Raw genomic sequence first — 12,150 nt, 5'->3', positions numbered from 1 at the left:
GCTATTGAGTTTTGCAAATTGCCCTTTCCATGGGCAGACAGAGAACCTCTATACAAATGATCCCCTAAATGCTTTGGTTTCTCATAAATGGATTATGTAATATGTATTTTTCTTTAAATGAAAACAAGTCCTCACTATAGATCTGAGTATATATTTGTATAATCTCACTTCAAAAATGTCGAAATCTCCTGTTGAATGATATCAATTGCGCCTGAATACTTTGGAAACGTGAACAAGCACAGAGACATTTTTAAAGATGCAAGTGTTGTGCTAGATTAGAAATTCTCTTCTAGACTTTGCATTTGTGAATATGGAAAGAATTATTTGAGATGTTAGATTATTTTTAAGTAATCCAAAGCTTCTAAAATCCCATCAACTTTCAAATATAATGCTTTGTACCAATTTTGGCTTGAGATTATATGATATATAAATAACCAATGAATTCAGGTAATTTGATCAAGATAGCAAGCTGATTGTTCAGCATTGTGTATGTAGACCAAATAAATAATTTATTGTTTTTTTCCTTTTAAAGTTATTCTTTTATCATCATTAATGAATGTATAAATGTACAGTATTTAGGTAAACATTTTTCTTACTAATGTTTTTGTTTCCTTTAGGATAAAATAGCTCTTGTATAAGAAAGCAAGTTTGAGAAGAAAGGGGGAAAATGAATGTGCTATGTAAAACATGTTTTCATTGCTGTGTGTTACTTCAGAGAGAGATGTGTCCTCTTGTGGGATCTTGCTCTATCCATCTTTGCCTATTGGCAAAATTACCTACATGGTGAGGAACGCACTGGAGGAATACATGGTACATTCAGGTAGGAGGACAGAACAAATGAAAATTCATTAAATGGAGACATAGTGTAACATTTCATAAGTTCTGTATCCATGGTAAAAACAAATAACAGTCAGTAGGTCCTCACCAGCATCTCACATGACACATATAGGCCTGATGGGTAAGAAGGCAAAGTCAAGGTGTGACCTAACTGATCAATGAGACCTTCAGTGAGTCAATACAGTAGGCAAGTTTCATAAGTGGAAATAACAGAGTCCACTCTGGTGAGTTAAAGCATGAGATGGATTGTTAGAGAATACTGGGAAGCTCACAGAGTCACTGGGAGAGCCAGAGAGGCAGGAACGAGTCTCTACCCCACTGCTCCAGCAGAAACCCCACTACCAGGCTGCTCTACTCCTAGCAGCACAGCTCCCATGCTATGTGCAGCTCAAACTCACAACACGCCAGCCTGGACCCCAGAAGCTATACCACATCTTCCTTCAAGGAGCCAAACACCTCTACCATCTTGCTTGTTACAAGTCTTAGAAGTCAATGCCTGCAGTTATTCCCTTATGAATTGAAATTTTATGTGAGTGTGTCCGATTGGCACAGTCCATGTGCCTGCTTCCATGCCTCCTGTTTGGCTGGGGAATTTAGTTCTGACTTTCACCATGGGAAGGAAGGCATTATAATGTGCAGGTTTCCCAAAACATAGAAAGGATATTCAGAAGATAATGAGCAACTGTGAATATAACAAGAGTCCCTTACAGTCCATACATGCAGGTGACGGGAAAGCTGTTTAAACAAAACAAAACAAAAAGCAAGTAAACCACACTTAAGGAATACTAAGTTGTTCAAAGCTGATGAAAAAAATTAAACTGCTAAAATGTAAGGAATTGTTACTTCTATGGGGACATAATAATATTCAATGTTTACCAAGCATCGCACTAAGGCTTTTAGCCCAACTGTGTAATGTAGTTGTTCTGTCTATTCTATAGGCTCAGAAAATTTAGAAAACTTCTACCAGGATCATATAACTGAATTGGATTCAAACCTAAGTCTTTTGGCCTCTTAGTCCATAATCATAACCGTTATACCAAGATTTCCCAATAGAACATGAGGCCAAAACTTTTGATAGGATATGATCTATTTTTGTTCTTATACTGAGAGTGTTTTGATGAAAGTACAGTATCATAAATGATGTTATTAGTATTCACAGGCAATTTTTTTCAAACATGAGAATTTTAAAGGTCTTTTGTGTATTAAAAGTGTTGATGTAACACTTCTCTCGTGTGTTTGTTCAGTATTTATGCCCTTTCCCATCTAATCAACTTGCCTGGCATGCATTTGGTCAGAAGAAACTCAAATCACATTTGCTGTGTTCTACTACCTTCTGCTTGTTGAAATTCTGTCCTCATTTGGGGTCAAAATCAAGTCTTGCTTCCTCCCAGAAGCCTCTTCTAGCTCTGCCAATCCTGACTGATCTACAGAAGTATGGTATTTAGAGACACAAGAGGCTTCAGAGGATGCTCAATCCAACCTTGTACCTAGTGGGATCTAGAGTATCCCAGAAAAAATGCCATTTGGCTTCTACCCTACTTACGCCCAGAGAAGGAGAAGGCTTTGCCTGCCAGGGAAACCTCCTCAAATGGTAAGTTCTTAAAGGTCTTTCCCCAATGGCCTTGAAAGGTAATATGTCATTTTTATGTTGTTTCAGATATGCCAATCTCTGAGTGCCATCATAGCTACAACGGCACTTACCATTTATCTCATCTATGGAATGTCCTGGAAGACAGGGTAGTGCCTTAGTCATCACACAACCCCAGTACTGTGCCTGGCAATTGATAGCCATTGAAAAAATGTTAATATTTCTGGGGGCTGGAACGGACTCCAGCCTCTCCATTGGTGTTCTGTTACTAATCTCATCTGAGTACAATGGGACTGTTTTTTAAAGAATACCATGTGCATATACCAACTAGAGCTAATTTAACGGGTAGAAAAAAAGCCAGAGTTATTTCTTTCAGGAATTTAAAAGCTGAAAGGCTAGCATTTTTAAAGGATTAAGGCCAATTTTTAATAATTCATACTATATATTTTTTCTGGAATTCATATCAAGCTCATCTGTCTGTTGTTTCCGTACTGTCTCGTTCTCCTCTTTGAAGTTCAGGCTGCATGTCTGTCTGCAGCCTGGGACATTCCTCCTATTGTCTGTGATCTTGTAACTCTTACCTGAAATGGTTTTGATATGACATTGACAGGTTTCTTCTGCACTCTGGTCATTTGAGCCTGAGATCAACTCATTCTGCCTATTACCTCCTCCTCACCTGTTGAAGTTCGTGTATTCCATTTTGAAAATGATTCCACTTACTGAAGAACAAGGAACAACAAAGTAGCCTAATAGGCCTGGCTTCTTCCAGTCATCAAAGAATTCTGTGTGGAGTCACACTGAGTTCTTTATGTTTTTGCTTCTCCCCCTTTCATCCTCTTCTGTTTCTTTCCTTCACTTCTGTCCTTCAGTCCTTTTGCAATTGCGGGGAAACTCATGGTCAGGTTTCGGTTGTCAAATGCATGCATTACTTTGAAGCCACATACTCTTAGAGGATATCTGGGCATGGAATCTTCCCTCCTCTTTTCTTGGATTTATTTGAAATTCTCTTATTTAATTTTTTTCTGATCATAAAAGTAAAATTGATTCATTGGCAAATATTTGTAAAATACAGGAAAGCACTTAGAATAAAATAAAATGATTTATATTTCTTTCACAGGATTCTATTTTGTGTTTTGGTGTGTATGCATGTGCGCGCACGCATGTGTGTGTGTGTGTGTGTGTGTGTGTGTGTGTGTGTGTGTGTGTGTGTATCTGTGGTTACATTGTAACAAGTCCTAAGCTATGCCTTTTGAATGTGTGGATCTCTGTCTTTTCAGGGGGTGGGGAGGTCACAGAATATGGGGCAACATAAAAAATATCATTTAATGTTTCTGTTTTAATGTAAATATGTGTAATCTATATACAATGTAGTAGGGTGATATGAAGTATTAATTGATTTTTTTTTCTGTCCCAAACTTCCTCTTCCCCCTGTAACCTTCCCTCGGAGGGTCAGAGACAGGAGGCCTCCTTTGCTTCAAGGGAAGCTGTCACGGTGGAATCAGATAACAAAAGCTGCAAACTCTGCTTTTTAATTTTAAAAACTTTTAATATAATTCAGGCATGAGATTGATAGGTCAGGCAAAAAAATATGTAATCAACTCAACCCTTCCCATTTGCCTTTATTCCTTTCTACCACAAATATGAGGAATATGACAAAAGGCATGTTAGGAAATATAACAAAAGAGAGATCCCAATTACAATAGCAACAATAACAAAAATTATCAAGAAATAAACTTCAGAAGAAATGTACAGGATAAACATAGAGAAAATTAGTATAAAAACAACTTTACAGAGGGTTAGAAGACAGAAATGAATGGAGAGAGGCATGCTTTCTTTTGGGGTGACAGGAAGACTTAATACTACAAAGATGTTAATTCTCCTTAAATTAATTTGTAAAGTTCATGCAAGCTCAATCAAAATCCCATCAGGATTATTTGTGGATCTTGACATATAATCCCAAAGATCAAATGGAAGAATAAAGATGCAGGAATATTGAAGAAAGTCTGTGCTGGGAGGGGTAGGAGAAAACTTGCTCTACCACAAATCAAGATATATTATAAAGCTATACAAAACTGGCACAGGAATAAAAAAACCAGATCAATAGAACAGAATAGAGATCTGAAATAGACTCTAAGGTATATGAAAGTTTTGCGTCCCCAGATTTACTGCAATCATTTCCCAATTTTTAAAGATTGTAGTTCTCCTGTTTCTTTTATTAACCCCTCTCTAGCCTTTCCCCCCAAAACATCCAGCATCATCACTTAAAAACATAATAAGGTCATATAAACCTTTGGCTTAAAAGCTTTCAATGGTTTTCCACGTACTTGGAATTAAATCCATATTCCTGCCCTGAATGGCCAGACCCACTGCTCCCGCTAATCTCACCACGGCACCCCTCTCCGTGCTCAGCATGTCTCAGCCACACTGGCCAGTGTTCCTTTCTCCAGAGAGCCAAATTCTGTTCTCCACAGTCCTTGCATGAGCTGCTCCTTCCACGTGGAGCGCTTGTCCCTGGCTGTTTCTTACGCTGGCTTGATCTCACTCTTTGAGCTCCAGCTTCAATTCCATGGGAATTCCTACAAGCAGTCTATAAGGGGAAGCTGCCCCACATCTTCACCCCATGTTTTCTCTCTGCAGTCGTTGGTTTCCTCCCTAGCACTTTGCAAGTTGCAATTATATATCTGCCTACTTTCACTGTCTCTTCCACCATACTTTACACTCCACCATGGGAGGGATTGTGCTGTCCTTGTTGCTGTCCCTCCAGCAACTAGCACAGTACCTGGCACAGCAGGCACTCACTTGATATGTTGGAGTGTAAGAAGGAATGCATATGTAAATGGATAATAAAGGTAGCTTTTCAAATCAGTGGGGAGGAGCTATTAATAGAGTATTGAAGAAATAATGTTTGGGCTACAGAGTAGCTTTTTGGAATAGCACCAAATAAAAAACACCAATTGCTTATCATCTTACACAAAAATAAATTTAAGGTTGATCAAAATTTTAATTTAAATTTTAAAACCATAACATTTTTTATTTCCCCTACCTTTTATTGAGTTATAACTGACAAATAAAAATTGTAGTAATATATATTCAAGGTATACCATGTGATGATTTCATCTACATATATGTCATGTTATGATTACAAAAATCAAATAAATTAACACATCTATCACCACAGTTAGCATTTGTGTGTGTGGGGGGGGCGCAGTGTGGTGGTGAGAATACTTAAGATCTACTCTCTAAGCAAATTGCAAGTAAACAATATAATATTATAAACTGTAGGCACCATGCTGTCCATTATATCCCCAGAACTTATTCACCTTATAACTGAAGGTTTGTACCCTTTGACCAATATCTCCCCATTTTTCTCATTCCCCAGCTCCTGGCAAATGCCATTCTATTCTCTGCTTCTATGAGTTTGACTTTTTTAGATTCCACATGTAAGTGAAATCACAAAGTATTTGTCTTTCTGTGTCCGGGTTATTTCACTTAATGTCCTCTAGGTTCATCCCTGTTGCTGCACATGGTAGAATTTTCTTCTTTTTATAGTGGAATAATATTACATTGTGTATGTATACTTATACATATATATATGTTTCCATTCATCCATCAATGGTCACTTAGATTGTTTCCATACCATATCTTGGCTATTGTGAATAATGCTGCAATGAACATGGGAGTGCAGGTGTCTCTTTTTGAGATACTGATTTCATTTCCTTTGGATATATACCCAGAAGTGAGTTTGCTGGATCATATCATAATTCTAGTTTTAATTTTTTGAGGAATCTCCATACTGTTTTCCGTAGTGTCTGTATCAATTTACACTCCTCCCAACAGTGTACAAGTGTTCCCTCTTATCCACACCCTCACCAACACTTTTTATCTCTTATCTTTATGATAATAGGCACCCTAACAGGTGTGAGGTAATATCTTATTGTAAAAACCATCACATTTTCTAGAGAAAACATAAATGAGTGTTTTCACATATTTTGTAAGCTAACACACATGTACAATTCTATACAATCTTGGTGATATCTAAGAAATTGCTTTTATCTTATGTTAAAATATATTTTTTACATTGATGTATATAAACATAATGCCATAAGCAATATCATTATCTCCCATCTTTCAATGAAAGTTGCTGTAACAGAGACCACATCAAAGGCAATGGCTTAAATAGCACAGGAACTTATTTTGCTCTTACAAAAACTTACCAGGTTAAGCAGCTCAAGGTTGATAGGGTCACTGTGCACCCTCAACGTGCATCTTCCATCTCCCAGCCATTGGGAAGAAGGTGGGGCAAACAGAAACACAGACTATTTCATCTTATCCACAGGTTAGTCGCATGGATGTGGTGTGCATCTGTTTTGTTCATATTCTACATCCTGAAGTGTGGCCATGCCTAGCTGCAAGGGAGACTGGTAAACGTCGTCTTTAGTTGGACAGCCTTCTTCCAAGCTTGAGTTCAGAAGTTCCGTTATTAAGAGACAAGGAGAATGATTACTGATGAACATCTTGGAGTTTGTGCTGCAGTCACTTGGCCTCAGTGCCCCTGAGCCTATTCTTTTCTTGTTACTCATGTTTTGACTTATATTAGTTTTAAAAATTAGTTTTACCTAGATTTTCCCTTTTTGAAATCTAAGTTCACAGGGAGGTCTATGCTTTTCTTGCCAGTATCATTTCCCTGAGTCTTTGTAAAAGTTTATTCATTCCATTCTGTGTTAGGAAACCCAGTGCCCATGTAATATGGACTGATTCAGAAAAACAAACCATATGTTTCACCATCTCTATTCCAGATATTCATTTTCAAAACCCTTTCCCTCTCCAAAGTCAACCTAATTTTGTAGAGCAGAAGTCGGCAAACTTTTCCTTAAAGGGACAGACGGTAAATATTTTAGGCTTTGTGGGCCACATATGGTCTCTGTTGCATATTTTGTTTTGTTTTTCAACCCTCTAAAATGTAAAAGTTATTGTTAGCTTTCAGACTGTATAAAAATAGGCTGCTGGGCTGGATTTGATGCACATGCCATAGTATGATGACCCCTTTTGTAGAGCAATGAGTGGTAATGTGTGTTTGTATAATAGATTTCTCTTGAACAGTGGGGAAATGGAAGTTACAGGATTCCTGCACCAGATGGTATATGTCGAGGAACTACAGGGGACATCTTGCTGCATTTAAGCAATGACTAAAGCTCTGTAACACTGGTATAGATGTTTGTTGCTAATCCCTGATTTTGATGGCCAAAAATTATGACTTGGTCAGTATCTTAAAGCTTTATGCTCTATGTATATCATGTCACCAGGATGAAAGGTGAAGTTTGTCAAATATACATCAGTGCTTTTTTAAATGTTGTAAACATTAATTCAGTTACACATACATTTGGTAGAAGAATATTGATGACACCATAATAGCTCAGACAATATATAGCTTAGAAATGATTTTCTAATTCTTAACCTTTGAAATACCTACAGTTTGCATGATCTCCAAATATTCATTAATCATTCATCATGTAATTAATCAGCAAGTATTTAGTGAACATCTGTCATATACCTGGCACTGTACTAGACCAGGGGTGGGAAACCTATGGCCTTAAGGTCAAATGTGGCCTTCTAGGTCCTTAAGTGCAACCTTTTGACTGACTCTAAATTTTACAGAACAAATCCTTGTATTTTTATTAATATATTTTTGTTTGTCTTTTATATTTTTATTTCATTTTTAAAATGAACATATTTAAAATACCAAAGGATAAAATAAGTTTCAATGAAATAATCCTCCCAGATTGACCAGCACAATTAGAATATTAGTAAGCCATAAGGGCTAAATTGATGGCTGCTACACTCATGATTTAGTTCTAACTTCCCCCAACTGGTGCCACTACCACAGGAGGCTGGTTGGTGAGAGTTAATGGGAGTTGAGTACACCAGTCTATTATCAGCTTTTGACAGTGGTACACTGTCTTTCTGTTTGAAGTGAAATTTGTGACTGGTTGCACAGCTCAACAGCATTTTTTAACTCTGTCTGCTCAACAGCCCATCATGTCAAAGAAGACTGAGAGAACGGTGAGGGAAGAAAACAGATTTTTTTTTAATGAGGATTGGGAATTGCAATATTATCTTGTTTCTGCTAAAGATAAGATGATTTGCTTGCTTTGTGATACTGAAATATTAACATTGAAGAAATTCAATGCTCATCAACATTATAACACTCATTAGGACCACAAATATTTTAAATTAGAGGGAGAGGCGCAAAAGGTTGTATTGCAGAAATTAAAAGATGAAAAGCAAAAGCAAAGACAGTTCTTTCAAGCAGCAATAAGACCTGGAAATAATGCCACTGAAGCAACTTGTAAAGGAGCTTATATACTCAGGGAAAAAAGGGAAGCCATTCAGTGATGTAGAAATTGTAAAAGAATGCATTGTCTAAGTTGTAGGATGCTTAGACCTGATAACATTTCAAAATACAAACAACTGCCTCTTTCAAGGAGAACAGTAACTGACCAGCAGCATGAATTAGCTTTTAACGTAACAGAACAACTTCATGCAATACTTCAAAAGGGAAATATATATTATTCAATTGGTTTGGATGAATTGACTGATACTACTGAGTTGGTGGTTTATATTAATATTTCATTCAGGTCATAACAGAAGATTTTCTCTGCCACAAAGAGTTACTCACTTTGGGCACTCCTGGGAACAGAACATGGGGAATAGATATTTTCAACATCTTTCAAGGTAAATGTTGTGAAGTTGGTAAATTTAGTGAGTGTATGTACAGACGGTACCCCTTCCATGACAGGAAAACATGAAGAATTTATTGTACAGATAAAAATGTATTAACAGATCTAGATGCTCTCATTTCTTTTCATTGTATCTTGCATCAGTAAAATCTCTGTGCTAAAGCTACTATTTTATGTGACACTTAGCAACAAATTATAAGTATTGTTAGCTGTATTTGTTAACAAATGCAACACAGCAGTGTCAGTTTCATAATATGCTAAAGTTGAACAATGAGGTATTCAGTGTGGATTTGCTATATCATTCTAAAGTGTGTTGGCTATCTATTGCAGGGACAGGTGTTAGTCAAACTTTTATCTCTGTGAGAACAGATAGTTAAATTTTATGAAGAACATAACCAGCAATTTGAATTATTAAAAGATTTCTATAGGAATGCAGCATTTCTGTGTGATGTCATGTCAAATAAAAACGACCATTTCTTTGCAAGACAAAACTAAGTCTATATGTGGTATGTGGCAAAAAATATCTCTTTTCAAAATACTTCTTCAAAAGGAAATTTTGGATGAACATTTTCCCATTAGCAAAGGTCATTGATGAGCAGGATTATATTATATATGCAAATAATTTGAAGAATATGTGGCTGTCATAGACCTATTAATTAGAGAATACAATGAAAGGTTCATGACTCTGAGACTCGTGACATCACACTCAAATTAGCATTTCAGCCTCACCTAGTTGATATCACCAAGGCACCTCTAAAGAACTACAGATGGAATTGATCGAACTCTCAGACGTTGACATTTTAAAGTTATTGTTTGCTGCTAAGAAAGGTCCAATGGAAATATGGAAAAATGCAGTAGAATACACATGCCTTCGGCAACATGCCTAAGAAATGCTTTCTTGTTTTTCAACCACTGATTGCTGGAAATCTACATTCTCCTACCTAACCCAAATCAAGGTGCCCTTAAGGTCACAAATGACTGATACCCACCTAGAGGATCAGCTGAAACTGCTGATCTCCATGCTGCAACCAAATATTCAAATGCTTTCCAACAAAAAGCAGACACAACAAAATCATTAAAAGGTTAGTTGACTTTAAAATCAAATAGTTTTCATTTCTTGAAATTATTAAGTACATAGTAGTTAGATGTTTACAAAATAATGTACATTTTTAAGTATATCTAATTGAAGTTTCTTGAATGTTGGCTTATTTGATTATAGCTAAATTAATGTGGCCTCCAACACGAAAAGCTTCCCTACCCCTGTTAGACTCTGGAAATACAACAGTTAACAGTTAAGTCCCTACTCTCCAGCAGAGGGAGCTCACATTCCAGAGGAGAAATATGGACAATAAACAAATAAGCACATATATTTAAAACATACAGGGTGCTGACAAGTGCTATGATGAAAAACAAAGCAAGATAAGGAAATAGATATTGCTTAAAGGGACGATCTTAGAGTGGTAAACAGGTCTCTAAAATGAGGTGAGAGTTGAATTGAGTCAAGAATGTCATGCAAGAGCGAGCTATGCAGATATCTAGGGAACAGGAGCAAAGGCTTTTAGTAAGGAGTGTTCAGGATCAGGAAGGGGCCAGCTGGCTGGAGTGGAGAGAGGCCAATGAAGACAGAGAATGTAGGGCCTTGTAATTCATTGTAAGGACTCTGGATTTTATTTTCAGTGAGATGGAAATCCTTTAAAAGATTTTGAGCAAAGAAGGGTTATGATCTGATTGAGATTTTCAGGGGACCCTGGTAGTTGCTGTGTAGAGAAGAGAGGAAGGGCTCAGGGAGAAACAGGGCACTGGGTGGGAGGTTATTATAATTGTGCAGGTGACAGATGACAGTGGTTGGACTGGGTGGTGGTATGAACTGTAGCTGTTTTCACGTGGCTGAGCACACAAGAAGTAAGTTTTTCTTTAATTGTATATCTTTTCTAATCCTAAAGGGATCTAGTACCACCTAATTGTCCATCTCAGAATAGGTGCTGCTAGCCAATGCCTCTTACAATGGAAAACACAAGCTAATTAAACTAGGATTTATTTTATGGTTTACTTTTATAGCTCAAAACCTAGACATAGCTGTGTTATAATTACTAATAAAGGGTCCTGGCTATGAATCAGGATGACTTCATGAGGCAGTGCTTCCTTTAGTTTTGAAGAATTGATGGAACTCTATTTCTAGCTGAGTTATGTAGAACACTAATCTTTCAGCGATGGCTTGATTTTCATTCCTCTGCTTCCATCATTGGATTGCTTTGTTGCAATGGGAATGAACACAAACAAATGTAACTCTATGCTTAACAATGCAGGGCAACAACTGCATATAAACAAAGCTAAGCTCACAGTGGATTCTCAATTAACTGTGGGAATGACAACTGAGTGATGAATTTTAGCACTTAAAAATCAACACGTTCAAGTGCTAAGGACACCGTAGTGAATTAGATGACTACAAATACCCTCAAGTTCACTTACTTTTCTAATTTACTGCCAGGGTGTGGCTTAGGTGCAGGATGAATGAAGCTTATTATTTTGTCTCTGTCTTCCATTTCTCTGCCATTTTTTGAAGTTCACTTTAATACTAAGTTTGGAATATTTTTTTCCTTTCCAACATTCCCCAAATTCACTAGTTGATTTTTGACTGTTAGCTTCTCTTAAAAAAACAAAAAGGGGGATATTTTTTATCATGGCAAAGAGGTCCTTTTGGTAAGACTAATCTTTCTTCTTTTACTTTTTTTTGATAGTTATAACTTATATAAAGGAAAATGTACAGATTTAAATATACCATAACAGCTTGATGAATTTTTGCATATGTATACACTCATGCAACTACTACCCAGATCAAGATGTAACATATTTACAGCAGTCCAAATAACTCTTTCTGCACCCCACTAGTCAACATCCCCCCGATGGAAATTATATTGACTTCTATCTCCATAGTTTTGCCTGTTTTTGAACTTCATACAAATGGAATCATAGAGACTGTATTATCTG

General features: G+C 36.8%; 1 protein-coding gene across 1 annotated transcript in view; it reads left to right on the top strand.

Moving 5' to 3' along the window:
• The window catches only part of FEZ2 (fasciculation and elongation protein zeta 2), a 232,337-nt gene that overhangs the window by 145,028 nt on the left and 75,159 nt on the right, over nucleotides 1–12,150 (top strand). The window lies entirely within an intron of this gene.

This window comes from Lemur catta, chromosome 4 (genome assembly GCF_020740605.2).
Source record: "Lemur catta isolate mLemCat1 chromosome 4, mLemCat1.pri, whole genome shotgun sequence".
Lineage (NCBI taxonomy): Eukaryota > Metazoa > Chordata > Mammalia > Primates > Lemuridae > Lemur > Lemur catta.
Note: the sequence above shows the minus strand (reverse complement) of the source record. Positions and strands in the feature narration are given on the sequence as shown.